Consider the following 16,423-nt stretch of genomic DNA (forward strand, 5'->3'; position numbering starts at 1 on the left):
TGTGAAAGCTTCCTTTCCATTCCTGTCAACTGCTGGATCCGTGAAGAAAGAAAAAGTTCCTGACTTGTTTCTCTCCTGCAGCAGCACAGTACAGCAGGCGCTGGTCAAATGTAGCTGCTGAGCACTTGAAATGTGATGCGTACATCTTAGCAACTGGTATTTAATGTTACCTAATTTAAATTTTAAAGTAACTACAAAATATTTTCTGTATACGTAGCTTTGTTGTTTTGGAAATACCACATTTTACTTTTTACCTTTACAAATTTAGCATCTGAGTTGAAATGTAGTTGACGTATAAAATATACACTACATTTCTGATTATATGTTGAGATAATAGTTTGGATGTTATCTTTGAAATAAAACAATATTAAAATGAATTCATGTGTTTCTATTTACTTTTCAAATGTGGTTCCATGTGTGACTATGGTTTCTGCCTCTTTCTCTCTACTCCTCTCTCCCCCTTCCCTTCTTTTTTATAGTACAGAATTAAATATTAGTTTTTGTTCATTTGTTTGCAAACACCAGATAATGAAATGACTTACTTTTTTTTTTTAAAATGACTTACTTTAAAAATTAAAGTTTCGTTAGAAAAGGATGCTGGGTAGTTAGTTGAATTTACAAGAAGACTGAAAACAAGGCTGTGTTCAAAAGACAGAAGCAAGGACAGCCCATGGTTTTGGAAGGCAGGAATAAACTTAATGCCGCTGCACGAATGGGTGAAACACCAGCTGATTTCTATACTTACGAAAATTTAAAGTTTTCAAAGTCAAGGACAAAGTCTCCTTTTGTCTTAGTTTAGGATAGAATACATTTTGCAACCACAGAAAGACTGTATATAGTAGAGAGAACAGTTCTTTAAAGAAAAATGGGATGCTATTCCTCAAAGAAGAGAGGGAATAGCCAAACAGCCATGCTGGGGGTTCTGCTAGAACAGACCCAGAGAAAAGAATTGCTTTGAGTGACAGGTGGAAAAGTCAGGCCCAACATCAGATGTATTTTTTAAATCACAGTATGTACCCCTTGTTTTTGCATCTCTCATTCCTTAACCAAGTGTCTACCTGTTGTACGCAATGATGATTTTAGGCCTCTAACCCAAAAATCTAAATAGTGTGGTAGGTGTCTTCAGTTCTTACATGAAGTTACTTAGCAGGTTCTTTCAACTACTTAATCATAGGTATCTTGTTTAAATCAGAATAGTGGTGCTGGAATGACCTTGCAGGCAGGATATACACATCAGTGAATTACGTCAGAATGACCAGAGGAAATGGAAACACTTGAAAACCAACGGAAAACATTTCTGATGATCAGCCAGGCTTTGGAGACTGTGGACCTAATTAATTATATGTACCAGATTGTGGGAACTCAGTCAGAATTCAGCTTGCTTGACTTTCCATTCAGCTTGCTTTCTCTTGTGCTCCCCTACATCATCACTTTTTCTGTCACTGGATTTATGCCTACATCTTACTCCTGTACGATTGATTTATACTCCTGTTTTTCTGCTACTGTTCTCTTTCTTTATCAAATGTTTTTGGTATCGCTTATGTTCTTGGCACTTTTGGGTGCTGGAGAAACCTTTCCTCTCATGATAAGCCACAGATGAGGCTCCAGGTCCTAAGAACTGTCCAATAGAGATAAGCGTGGCAGGAAACCTAATCTGGATTTGAGGAGTTTTGAGAGCCTGGTTTGAGGAAGTGACATCTGAGCAGAGACTTCAAGATGAGGTATAAGTTTTCCTGATAAACAGAAAGGGGCAGGGAGGGAGGAGTGAAGGACGTTTCAAGTCTTGTATAAGTGATGAGACTGGAGAGGTAAGCTAGGGCCAGAGTGTAAAGGCCGTGTGTAAGGCTGGTAGGATTTTATCTGAAAGTTAGGGTAAAGCCGTTGGACTGTTGCAAACAGAAGAATGATACCATTTTAAAATTATATGGTGGGATTGTCATTTTAAAGATCACTAGCTGAAAGTGCAGTTGGGAAGTGGAGAAAGGGGAAAAGACTAACGGTAGGTATACTATTTTTTTTTTTTTTTATTGGATATGAGGTCTTGCTATACAGCTTGGACTCAGTGATCCTCCCTGGGATTACAGGTGGTTTTGTGGCCAAATAGTGTCTGGGGCCAGAATGGACTTGAACTTGAGTCCTTGCACTGACAAGGCGGGCGCTTAGACCACTGAGCCATCTCTCTGCTTTTTAGCCCTGTATTGTATGTCTCAATTTACACTAGCCAAACCACTCTACTCACTGTCCAGTAATTCCAGATTTACTCTCCATGTAATTGTTCGTGCTGCCTTCTCTCCACAACAATACTGGAGAGAAGTTCTAATTCTTTCTCTTTCAAGTTTTGTCTTTGAGGGCCCAGTTCTAATTTCATTTTTTCCATCAACTGAAAGTGATGGGAGGGCTATTTTATAGTTAAACTGTTGAATTACATACTTCATTTGGTTGGTCCCACATGATAGCAAGTGGAGGGGGACAATTCTAGTTTCATATTTACTTGGATTTTCTTTCATAGACTCAAGCATATTTCTCTTTTTTGTGTAGTAGTCTTTATTGTTTTTAAGCTATGGATAGCATAGCATGACAGCAAGATTATATCAGTAATGTAACACAATACAGTGCTTCCCATCGAGGCCTGTACTTCGCTACACTCTGGGCTGTTTGGAGTGTAGCCTTGTGATACTAAAGTACAGCCATGATGCCACCACTGCTCTAGCTAGCAGACAGAAGTACTTGCTGCATGAAGGTATTATTTTACAAACTTCATTGGTGGCATTATTGAGCTCTCCATAACTGTGGTTCTACAGAATTAAATACATTAAAATGAGAGCATATTGTTATGAAAGCAAAGTTCTACATTATTCCTACTGCTCTTTCAGATGCCTTGGTTTCAGGAGCATGCTTGAGTATGATGGTTTAATCCTCTCATACTTGCAGTTACAGACATACCTCCCAGGTCAACAATGGCCAGGTACGTTTTACAGAATGAAGCATACGTACACTGGACAGGTGGTTTCAATATATGCTGTAGAGCATTGTAGCTTTTAGCAAGTTTGGTGTAGAAAGCCTTCCATACCAGTGTTCTGTTAAAGTGTGAGCAGGCTTAAATAAACAGTGAGCAGCGGGGTACCCAGATACACTTTTGCTATAAACCTGATCTCTTTGGAAGGTGTTTATTGTCCTAATTTTTCACTGAATAACATGGGAATGAAAATTGGCTATTGGTGTTAAAGATGGGCTAATTTCTGCCCTTCTAGATTCTTTTTCCATACAGTTCTTACTATTCTTGTAAATACTGAGTAAGTGAAAAGCTGCTGCTGTTTAAAATGGGTGGGATAGCTGGGGCTATCACTCAGTGGCACAGTGTCTGCCCAGCAAGCACAAGGTCCTGAGTTGGATTCTGTACACACACAAAGGGTGTGACTTGCCAGAGTGGCAGCACATACCTGTGATCCCAGCACTTGTGAGAGAGCCCAGGGCCAGCATGAACTACACAACAAGACTATCTAAAATATAAAAGAAAAGCAAGTAAAAACTAACCTGAAGTAAAATAAAATGGGTATGACAGCATTTTTTAGAATTATATACATTCCTTAATAACTTACACCTCAGAATAAGCAATAAATTCTATCTGGCTAAGTTGACAACTGTTTCTTTTTTGTTTCATTTTACCAAAACAGTCAAAGTCATGGTAATGAAATGAGCTTATATTCCTGTACTAATTCTATTCAGAATGTTCTGTTCAGTTAAGAGATACGATATCTTTGGACTTTATGAGTAAGTTTTTAAAGAAGCCAGTTGCTATGGAGATTATGCAGAGAAGAGGAAGAATCAATTCATGCTAATAAAAGCATCAGGTCTAGCCCTGTACAGCATTTGGGAGTGATTGAGTTGCTCTGAAAGCAAAGGAAGGTGGACAAGCACTAGGAGATGATGTTCCGATTGTGGAAATCAGGCCACAGCAGACACAGGTGTTTATTTTACTCAAGAGGAAGTTAAATTGTATATTCACTAATAAGAAATAAAAAGAAAGGTCTTAAATCAGAGGACTAGGGAAAGCAAACCTTTTTTTTTTTTCCTTTGCCTTAAAAAGGAGAGATTAGCTTATAGAAATTAAGTCCAGTAGTTCCAAAGATTTCTGAGATTTTTGACCCAAGTCAAGGACAGCGACTCTCACCTTTTTATGTCTCTCTACCACTGTATCAGTCAGCTTTCACCCTGCTGGGGCGCAGTTCCTGATACCCACAGTTTGAAGTAGAGGTCTCTGCGACTCGTGTTTCAGAGGACTGACTCCAGTGCAGAAACAGTGGAAAGGTGTGCTGCAGTGAAGCTGCTCCTTTGGGGAGCAGAGCAGGGGAACAGCACGGCAGGAAGGGCCAGGGACCGGATTCTGAACCCCGGGCCCCCTCTCTGATCCTCCCAACACTCCCACAAGTGTGCTTTACTAAGCTGAGCAGCATTCAAGCCAAATAAGTTAACAATCCAGTTCAACTGTGGTAGTCAATTTTAAGAACAGGAATCCCACCACTACAGAAACAAAAACTCCATTTAAAAAATAAGGACATATGTATGTTCATAGTGACCACGTTGCTATTTATTTATTAATGGCCTTTTGAAGCAGGGTCTCACTATGTAGTTCAGCCTGGCCATGAACTAGCAGTGATCCTCTGACCTCTCAGCCTCCCAAGCGCTGGTATTACAGGTGTGCACCACCGCATGAGCCATGTTGTTATTTGTAGTAACTTTTACAGACATAAAAATGCATTTTGTCTTTTATAGAATATGCTTTTCCTGTTATAACTTTAAAATAGAAACAAAGCCATTCTACTACTATATATAGTGTTTTTCTGGCCCAAATATCATCCCAACGGGTCCCAAATTATTATGGACATGAGTACAAATCATTGGCAGGTGTATTCAGGACAGAGTACTCGCAAGATGGTGCAGGTTGGTGGAGAGTGAATTCGGAATGCTGATTCTTGTTCTGAGCCTCTCTGACTTATTTTGTGTCTTTGCTGTTCTTATTGCAGCTGAAAATTTCTGGCTCAGAGGACATGGACAAACCAGAGTTTTTAAGACAAAACTGAATCATCACAAGAAAGAAAGTTCTTTCTTTGAAAAGCCCTGAAAAGTATTAAGGAACAGTTACAGGTTGTTAGCAATTCTGTTAGTTGGCAGCGATGTTTCGATGTTTCGTGTTAAAAGAGAAAAAGACTCTACTTAGATTCCTTTGATTTAAAATGATTTCAAATTATAATATGTTACAAAAGTAGTGCATTTCACTGCAACAACACCAAAACAAAATGAAATGTATAGAGTAGAAAATGAAAGTCCTACCTTCTTCATTTCCGCAGCTGGTATTCCTTAGAGGCACCGTCTGTGAAATCCGCTGGAGATCAAATGCAGGCACTCGTGCATGATAGGCAAGTGCTCTACCACCAAGCTACACTGAGACTCCAGCGATCCTTGATTCTTACAAGAAGACATTACAAAGTGTTGGCACATGATATTTAGAGAGAGACAGACACAAAGATTTCTAGTGACCACATGTCTGTGAGAAAATCCTCTCCTTCATTAAGCTGCTCTACTCCTGCCTGTGCGTTCCCTCCAGAGCCACCTGGCTCTTCTGTGAGGCTCAAACGAATAACATGCAGCAACACCTTATCAAATGTACAGAGTGTGTGTATGTGAAGGGTTATTAACCACAGAGGCAGTCTGTTTTTATAGCCGCTATTTTAGCATGACTGATTTTTAATGGTGTCATCTATATGAATTAACTACCATAAACCCAGAGCTGTAAAAAAAATGTGCACATATTTATTTTCTTCAGACCCACTCAGATCCAAACATTGGATCTCACCATACTGTTGGGCTTGTAGAAATTAAGGCTAAACACAGGCATTCTTTCCTGTCACAACCATTGTACTAAAGCTTAGGATCTTAAGTCAAGCCAGAGCTTAGGTGAAGAAGATCTGTGGATCTGTGGATCATGGGCACTGACTGGATAGTGTGGGGTGCACATTGTTCATCCATCTTGATCTTTTTATTTTTTTAATTTTTAATTTTTATGTTTTGATACAAGGTCTTGCTACACAGTTTGAACCCATAGTGATCCTCCTATCTCAGCCTCCTCGGTGCTCGGATTACAGGTGTGTGCCACCACGCCACCCAGTTCTGGGGTGGCGCAGTGCACTGAAGGTTCAGGGGCCAGCACTGCATGTGGTACCAGGACCAGACTCTGGTCCTTGCGCTTGCCAGGCAGGTACTTATGTCCCCGAGCTGTCTCCCCTGCCTCCGTCTTGATCCTTTTAGATTCCTTTCCTCCTTTTCTTCCAGTCCATATTTGGTACTCAGGAGTTCTGAGCTCAAGGGGGTTAGCATCCAGATCTCCTGAGTGCACCACCAAGGCACTCCTTTGTCAGATTCTATTTCTTACAGGGCCTTCTGAACTTGGACCTTTTCCCATTATTGAAAAACCTTCCTGATCACTTTTGCTGCCCTAGAAGCTATTGGTCTCTCCTGTCTGACTCCAGGCTATGGGATCTCTTACCTGTTTAGTGAGTGTATGCACTTCTTTACAAAAGTCAGGGAGAACTGTAGAACTCAGGCAGTTTCCCACTGGTGCCATGCAGTCTTCCTTCCTTGTCCCAGAAGCAGGAGTTGTTAATGGCCCAGTCACCTTCTTAGAACTTGTAAGTCATGCATAGAACAAAATAAAGATTGTTGACTCCAAAAAGTATGCTTTTGGAGTGTTGTAACAAAGACTTTCCTCTTTGCTTCAGCATGACTAAGTTGGGAAGCACACTCCAGATTATATTTGCATTATTTCTTGACCCTACGTATTAGGAATCTGTTTTTCTTTTTAATCTAGCTGTAATAATTCCAATATTAGGAAAAAAGGAGAATACTTCTTCAGTTACCCTAAAAATGATTATAATAGTGTATAATTTATACTTTTCAATAAATACCTCCACTAACATAAGTGAACGTTACTTCTCTGGGCTGGCTATTGTATTTAAATTGTTATAGCCTCATCCAAACTGTAAGGAAAATAAGTTGCTCTTTGTGTTCCTTAAGGGATGAGAGTTAGGAGTGATTAATCTTGAATAAATTACTATTAGGAGTTAATTGCTGTTATTTAAAGGGCTAGCTGTTTGGCATATACTAGTAAATGATAAAGAGATATTAAAAATATTTATTACAGAAAATTTTAAAGATACCCAGAAATAGAATGAATTTAATCTCTACATACTCATCAGCCATCTTAATTATAATTCACAGCCAATCTTGTTTTATTTATGTCCGTCTAGCTTCCTTTTCTCCATCCCTCTTCCAATCCTAGATACCATGTAATTTATCTATAAATACTTAAGTAGACATAAAAAACTAGATTTAATCACATAATCACAATGACATTGTCATGCCTAAAATTAAATAAAAGATACTTAACAATTTATTTTCATCTCATTACTTATTTAAACTTGTATTATTATTATATTTTTTTAAATTTATGTATTTGCTACAGGGGCTTGCTACACAGCTTGGTCACATAGTGATCCTCCTGTTTTCAGCCTCTCCAGCACTGGGATTATAAGTGTGCACCCCCACACCCAGACTCAGGCCAGCTCCGTGCACTCTTGGACAGGGCAGGCGCAACATGTGGTGCCGGGGACCGAACCCCAGTCCCTGTACTTGCCTAAGCAGGCACTTAGTCCACTGAGCTATCTCACCAGTCCTTATTTAAAATTTAATAGTAAATTTGTGTCAACAGCATAAATCCAAGCATATTAACATATACTGAAAAATACCTGGACTATGTTGTAAATGGCAATTAATAGCATAGCTTTTGTAACATGGCTCAATTCCATTTTAAAAATGAAACCAGTAAACATATTGGAGTTAGAGGTCCATGTACCTTGAGCTGGGAGCAGTGGTTATTCTTTTTTAAAAAATTTTTTTTATTTTAAAAAGAAAACAGATATACAATGAAACTGAATTTTGAAACAGGTTAGTAGGACAGTTACATTAGTTGATGTAGCACATATTGCTGTCTTCTAGCAGTTAATTGGAGTGTAACATACAGGCATGATATCTCGTCTAAAGAATATTAGCACAAAACATTCTTTTCAAGGAACTAAGAGAAGCCAGCTATGGAACTCTAGATCTTATGTATACATATATATTTTTCTTTTCCCCTTCCTTTCCTTTTCCCCTATCACAGTGTGTCTTTTCTTTTTTCCTGTTTTCTTATTTTATTTTATAGAATAAAACCAAATAGCAGAAACAAAGACAAAAACAAAATAATAACAGTGCACATGATGCAGTTTCTAAGCAAGAATAAAAAATTTAACAATGGTTGTTATAGTACATATTTTCATCAAATCTGTTGTTCAGATTAACAGATATAGGCATGCGAATTGATCAAATAATTAAACATTAGTGCTTACTTTTAATAAACTTTAATTTTTTCTTGTCTTTTTTGACTTCATATTTTTAAAAGTGTATTTTAAAGAGAATATTAATTGATAAAACATTAGAAGTAGTACTCATTTCCATCAGTTTTGTTTGAAAGTAGCAGTTAATACTTAAAATTCTCACACTGACTAAGTCTATATGTTATTATGTATAATCTGAGCAACTCAACGAAGACAGTAGGTGCAATACAAAACTATGGTTAAATACCTCTCAGGTTGTTCTAAAAGTTTGTCTTTTCTTTTGAACACTTTTCCCCAGTTTGCTGTATCTGTTGTATGTTTCAGACTCTATTTTCTTGTCCAGTTTCTCACACTATTGAGATGATACAATGGCTGTCACTTTTAACCTATTCACACCTTCAGTTTAAAAACGCACATTATGGTTCCTTTGGAACTAAAATTTTAAAAGAGAACTCCTGAGAAGAACTTAAATACATGTGCCAAGGTGTAAAATGAGAGCCATTCTGAGGTCAGGCTGTCCTGTCCAAAGCTTAGCCCTCAGCTGGATGATCTTTTTGGGTTAGAAAGGACTGCAGCTCCTATGCATAGAGCGCTTCCACCTCAGGGGTGTCAGTAAGTGCTTATAGTCGGATGATTTATTTCTCATGTAACTCTTTGATGTGAGTATTGCTATTCTCATTTTATAGATTAGGAGACATCATCTAGAGCAGTTCAGTAACTTGTCAGAGGTTTGGAGGAAACTGGCCCTGACTCTATCCCGAGCTGGAGGGACTCCCCTGCCCACACTCCCATCACCCCCTGATACTTCTGTTGCCCTCAGTTGTGAAGCTCTACCTGTACAGAGCGAATTTTTATAGCTCATAATGTCTGACTCTGGTTGGATTTCCGTATTAGCTTTAATTTTACTGTAAACCCCGTGGCTCGGCAAGACTGAGTAGTAATCCTTCGCTTTTGTCCTTTGCCCACAGAATCTGACTAGCCTGAAGGAATAAAGGGAGAAACAATCTAAAAAGACTTTGTGCTTTTTGGATTGAGGAAACATTTAAATGATAGGCAGATGGTTCTTGTCATCAGTGGCTTTCTCTATTATTCTCCAGCAGCCTAAGCTTTTTTTTTTTCCTCTGTGGAAACTGATAAAACTCATCTCAATTTGTCCATCAATAGATGACAAAAAATGCAAGCATGTGGGAATATAAGTGTCCAGCACTTGTATTTATTTGTAATATATTCCAAATCTTGTTCTATTTTTATAAAGAAATTGTCATGGTTTAACTCTTGTAAACTAGAAAAAAAAATTTTTTTTCACAATTAAACCTTGGCACTCATAATGCTTTAAGCATTTTTGGTCTTTTTTTTTTTGGTAGAAAAACAAATGAATCTATAAAACAACAAACATATCCATATACTGTATTATATATGAATTGTTTTTAAATTCATAACACTATAATTTTCCTTATCTACTTGGGATAATTGAGATTCTGCTCTATACCCAAAAGAAAACTGCTTATGCTCCAAATAAAATTGATCTTTGTCAGGAATTTGCTGAAAGTAATTGAATGCTTACGTAAGAAGACTTTTCTAGCTTTTGCACACCTCTGCGATAACCATTTCATCAGGGGTTGTCAGCTCTGGGTAGAGAAAAAGCCCCTGATGAGACTGAGCTTCCAGAATTTATGGGGACATCCACTTGATGTCCCTCTTTACACACAGTGAAGAAGGATAGCGAGTAGGAGCTGTTCCATATCCCTGTACTGCCCGATCGCCTTACAGTCTTCAAATAAGATTAGAGACTTTATTCCTTTAGAGAGTATTTTAGCCTTCAGATAACCTCAGTGGTAGGCTGGTACTGTAGATAGTCAATACATGGTGCTCAGAAAAATAAATTTATGATTAATTATGTTGCAGTTACATTTATCTGCCCTTGTGCCTCTGTGTTTGGCTATCACAAAATGATATTGAGATATGCTATAAATACTCATAATTGTATTCAGTGAGATACCTTAAAATTAATTTCTAACTCTTTTAGGAGGCCCAGATAGAGGAGAGACCTTATTCAGCAGGGGGGATGTGAGAGCCATCTGGCTGTGACATCTGTCACTCCATGGATCACCGAGGTTGATTCAGCTGATCTGGCTGGCTGGGCAGGTGTCCTCTTCTTCCCTCGGGGTTCCTCCCTCCTGCGGCGCTGCCCTGTGGAGCTACATGCTTGGTCGGCCACCCAGGATGGAGGAGGATATATGAGTAGCTACACACTCCCTTCCTAGAACCTCCAGACAAGCTTTCCACAAGGGAGAATTTTCCCTTGCCTAATGTCATGAAATACCGTGGTGTGCTTTGAAAGATCTTTAGTTAACTCAGAGGCCATGTTATAGGAAATTCAGCCTGTAGTCTGCCTTCCAGATCGGTCTCACTTCAGTGTATGGAGCACTTTGCAAGTTTAAGGCTGATAAACTATAATCTTCTTCCTCTAAGAAGAATTATTTTTAAAATTTATTTTATTTTATTTTGTTTATTTGATCTAGGATCTCTGACTATGCAGTTCAGGCTGGTAGTGATCCTCCTGTCCAGCCTCCCCAGCACTGGGATTGAGGCACACGCTACCATGCCTGGCATGACATTCAGTACCGGAGATTGAACTTGGGTCCTTGCACTTGCTAGACAGGTGCTTAGACTGCCGAGCAATATCTCCAGCCGAGGAGAAGTATATTTTGTGTGAAATATGTGCCATGTTTGGCTTTTTAGTTCTTTTGTCTTCTAAATCACATTGAAGTTGTTGATACTACAATGTCCAGCTATGAATTTCAGTTGTGTGATAAGTGTAATCTTAACATCAACATTCCACGGAAGAAGGTGAGTCTAAAGGTCCTGGCTTCTGGGGCACCTTAAGTGCTAGCATGGAAATGCTCTAACACACACCCACTCAGAGTCTCTAACACGTTAGGGGGCTGAGACATCAACCCATTTAAGCAACCAGTGTTATTTCCGAACTAGCATCAGTGCGCATCCTGATTAGGTGCTTTGATTTTGAAGTCACAGGGCCTGAATCCTGAGCCTGCTGCTTAACAGCTGAGTGACCTTCAGCAAGTTGTATGACCCTTCTGTGTTTTGATTTTCTCACCTGAAAATGGGGTGATCAGAGCCCAGATTACAGGATTATCTTGAGGATTAAGTAAATGTAATTTAAACAGCACAGTGACTGTTAACCCATGAATGCTTAATAAGTGACTGAAATTGCAATTCCTGTCTCTGCTTATTACTGTCTTATAGTTGTACCCCATTGTTTCTCCTGACACCACTTCACATAGCAAACTACTTCCACATTATTGCTCAGTAGAATTTGTTACATATTTTAGAAAAGAACATACATTTAATGAGTATCATTTTATCTATTTTTCCTTATGTGAGAGCTAGCCATGTAATAAATGAAGAATTTAGAGTAAAATGAAAGTTAAACATTCTATATATGTCCAGAATATATTCAGGTGATGCATTATATAATACATTACTTTTTACTGTAGTCATGATTCCTAATTTGCATAAGCAATTGACCACTTTAGCAGCTCATTAGATAAATTGAGCCTAACCCAACAATATGAACTTATTACAGATGCACAGCTGGAATGTAGAACTTACTGGAAACTCACTGGAACTCCAATTTCCAGTAAAGGGAAACTTTGCTTTTTTCAATAAAAGAGGAAATATCTATTCTGGGTTCATGTGGATGATAGGATTTAGAAATGATTTGTGCTTCAATTATAATCACTTAATGCCTTTTAAAAGGAGAGTCACAGCTTTCTAGGTCTCTGGGAAGACACAGGGCTATAACAGCAGTGACCAATCCAGATACATGGTATAGCCCCCCCTTTAAATAGGTAGTGTCAGCTTTATGATTTCAGCTGTAGTACAGTGAACTCAACTTTATTTCTGTTCTTATTAGGTCTGTTAGACACTTAGGCTACCTAATCCACTGTTATTCTCAACAGTCTGGTTTCTAGAGAGAACTTTATTTTCAAATATTAGGAGGTCCTGTGCTTTAGGAGAAGCCAGGTTCCCTTTGGCCTTGCAAGGAAGTGAATCTTAAATGGTCTAAATCAGATGCCTTCAATCAGTTCTAATTATTACCTTTCCAGTGATGTATTTGGATATGAGCTTATGATACAACTTTGGCTGAGTCCTGAGGGAAAATCTGTGGTGGTGGTTGTCCTGCTTTTGTATAAAACTTAGAAGCACTACTGCCACCCCTGCCATGTTCATGGTTCACGTGTTGCGCAGGCATCTATGAACCCTGACAAGAATCAGCCTCAGAAGACAAGCACTGTGCTGGCAGAGTGGAGCCACAGACAAATCCTGGGTCCTGTGATGCTGGTGAGTTACCCACCTGTCCTGGAGCCGTTTCTGGACTTCCTGTTTTGTGATATCATGAAAGTCAATTCAGCCAATTTTAGTGGGCCTATTTTCAATACAAAATATACTAACTGGTATGTTGTAAAATCATCGAATTGTAATTCTGCTTTTTTAGGTATTCTTTGAGCAAAGGTTTCTCAGTGAGCTGAAGGCTGACAGTTTCTCTCCAGGACCAGGCCAAGCCTCTTTTCTCATGGTTTCACTTGCTGGTTACCACTATCTTGCTATTTGTAAGTATTTAAACTTATGGCTAGGGAGATAGCTCAGCGACATAAGTGCCTGCCTGGCAAGTGCAAGGTCCTGAGTTCAATCCTCGGTACTATTAAAAACATAAACAGCAACAACAAAAATCCCTAACGTTAGCAACTGTCATTTCTTACTAGTATTTTAGGTACAGTCTTATAAACTTTTAACTATGAACTTACTAATCTCAGAGGGCCCCTTTTGCAGCAGTGTCCTTCCCTCTATAAACTTTGCCCCAAAATGATGGGTGCCATCATTTTGGGGCAAAGTACTCTGAAGCAGGCCTACTGGAATGGGGCCCTACTTCAGTCAGTTGAAGGAAGGATGCAGATCTTGTGTTACATAACAGGCATATAGGCTTTGTGTTGATGTGTTTCTAACCTTTTTAGTTCGGTTGTCTTAGACTTAACTTTCCACATTTTTAAAGTCATAAACACAGATTCACTCAATAATAGCTGTAGATTAAGAAGACTGAACATGAATGAATTGAGATTTTTTGGTTAAGTAAAGCAAAATTAATTTGTCACATATATTAAATTTTTCTGCTAGATAATTTTTAGACATAGATGTTAATTGGGTCATGTAAATTACCAGAGTTGCAGCTCATAGCCCTTTCAAATACACGTAACTGGATAATTTTCAAGTCTATATGGACATCTCATCACCCTTACAAAATCTTCCTCAGCTAATTTCACTCCTGAATAAGTCCGTGTACTATGGCTAGCATGCCTTAATGTGTGTCATTATCATGTGTGCTTACTGACAGAATAGCATGCACCCTTTACTGTGCAACTCTTCTTTGAATGATGTAGTTTTACCAGGAGCCTCTTTCTCAGTCCCAAAGGGGGTCAAGTCATGAATGTAAGGGATGAGGTCTCACTGAGGATGGTACCACAAAGACAGGTGTTGCTCTGATTCATCTTGGCAAAGCAGACTGTAGGTAAACTGAACCAAAGGGGCCTGTTCAAAGAAACCCTTATGGAGCCACCAGGGGCCCTCAGTCCGTGGCATCACCAATTAGTGATGCCTTCTCTTAGTAATAAAGTTAGATTAGGAGACTGTGATGATTGCTCTTAATCTTAACAATGAAATTCCTAAGCCTGTTTCTGTCAGGCACACTACAAGAATATCTAAAGTGAGAGGAAGGGAGGAAAGAATTTACATAGAGCTTAAGATGAACCCACTTAAAAGCCTGTTCTTTAACTAAGAAGTTCCTGCTAGTACCTATAGGTATATCTGTAAGGAGAGATTGGGAAGGAACACGTTCCTTCCTGTTCAATATGAAGCATAACAAGATGTGGCTGGGTGTTCCTAAGGTGTTTTTAAAAAATTTGACCCATAGAAGGTTAAAGATTTTTTCAGTACTCTTGCTCTATTTGCTGGGAAAGCCCTCTGCAGCTCAGTCTCTGTATCACCCACCTGGAAGGTGAAATACCTCCTCACTCTCTTTTCATTCCCTAATTGCACTGCCAGCATTGGATGATTAAGAATCCCCACCTAAGGGCTGGCCAGATAGCTCAGCGGTAAGTGCCTGCTTAGGCAGACGCAGGGACCAGGGTTCGATCCCCAGCGTGCCATGCCGGCCTTGCCCCCAGGGTGTGCTGAGCTGGAGACTGAGACTGGGTGTGTGGTGGCGTGCGCCTGTAATCCCAGCACTTGGGAGGCTGAACACAGGAAGGACCACTGCAAGTCTGATCTGTGTAATGAGACCCTGTACTAAATACATTGATAAATAAATAAAATCCTGACCTATAGGGAGCACACCGGAGTATTAATAATAACACTGGAGTATTAATAATATTAGTAATACAGAAATGTTTGGGATCATATTTTGTAGGAAATAGGCATGCGAGTCCTTTCATGAGTCTCTTGTCTTCTGGGGTACTGAAGTTTCTTCTGTACCACAACATAAAGAATTGAAGTACAGATCTTATGCTGGAGAGGAGGGTGTGCCTAATTTTGGAAACTCCTAGAACAGGCCCTTAAATTCTATCTTCACTGGTATCCATGAGTCCCACAGCCTCAGATTAAGTATTTTTACACTAGCATCTTTGGGGAGTAAGAATGTGACTATTTGTGTGGTCCCTAGAGTTACATAGTAACTATTGTGTTAGAATCAAAAGATCCACTCTTGTTATGCATCTTGCACAAAATGAAGTAAAGTCTTTGTAAATAGTCTGTCTAATTTGTGTCAAGTGCCAAGAAGTGTGTGTGTGTGTGTGTGTGTAATCACAGAGCAGAGCTGTGCTTAACTGGTCACCCCCTCTGTATTCATCTGTTTTTCATTACTATAACAAAACACTGGAGTCAAGTTGAGTTTATTAGACAAGAGGTTTATTTAGCTCAGAGTTCAGTTGATCCAAGGCCATGGTACCAGCATTGGCTCTGCTCTGGTGAAGACCAGGGCAGCCTGTGCCTTAGTAGCAGGATCATAGGTGGGAAGAAGAGAACACACTGCCAAACAGGAAGGGAGAGCACTTCAGGATGTGGGCTCACTTCTGTACTTCTCATTCGCATGAGAGCTTGGGGCTGTGTATGAGCTACAAGGACAGCTCTCCTAGCAACGTCCAAACAGTGCGCAAGGCCTGACCTGGGTAAGGTCCCACCGCTCTCATCACTAGCACAACAATACGCGTGGGCGGAACCCTTGGAGGACACGCTCCAAGCCACTCCCAACCATAGCATGCTCCTTCTTCCCAGAGAAGTGCCTTCAAATGCTGATAGCTTTTGAGTTCTATTTTATTTTAATAAGAATAATGTACCGGCACACAGTTTTATCTAGTAACTAACAGATCATACTGGTTTCACATTTAAAGTAGTCTCACTTGTCTCACAAGTGCTTTCTTCAGTTTTGTCACAGATCCTAAAACCCATTGAACAAACAGATCCAGATTTCAATTCTTTTTTATTTTTACATGCGACACAAGTTGAAAACCACGGGAATTCTATAAATCATGGTAACATGGCAGTTTTAATGAATAGATGAGATAGTTCTTTAAAGGTTACAGAGTGCTAGCCATTAGCAGCTGGAGTAGGCCTAATCTCTTTTCTTGAGAAACACATTTAAGGGAGGATGTGTAGACAGTTGTCTTGGTAGCCTTCTTCCTATGTGGTTTCCACTTGTTAAAGAAGGTAGCCGCGGACATAATTTAAGCACTGTAGCGGCTGCTGTCGTCTACTCTATTAAACACATAATTGTCCTGGGTGCTTTCTTTTGTGTCTCTCTTGTGAGTCATGCACTGCTTCCTGTTTTGTTTGTCAGCCTATTTTCACTTTGTAATCAAATGCCAGTTTTCCTATTTAGTATAAAACATAGAAGGGAGACTGGGTCTTTGGGGTCAAGACTT

Source organism: Octodon degus, unplaced genomic scaffold (assembly GCF_000260255.1).
Source record: "Octodon degus isolate 3935 unplaced genomic scaffold, OctDeg1.0 scaffold00271, whole genome shotgun sequence".
NCBI lineage: Eukaryota > Metazoa > Chordata > Mammalia > Rodentia > Octodontidae > Octodon > Octodon degus.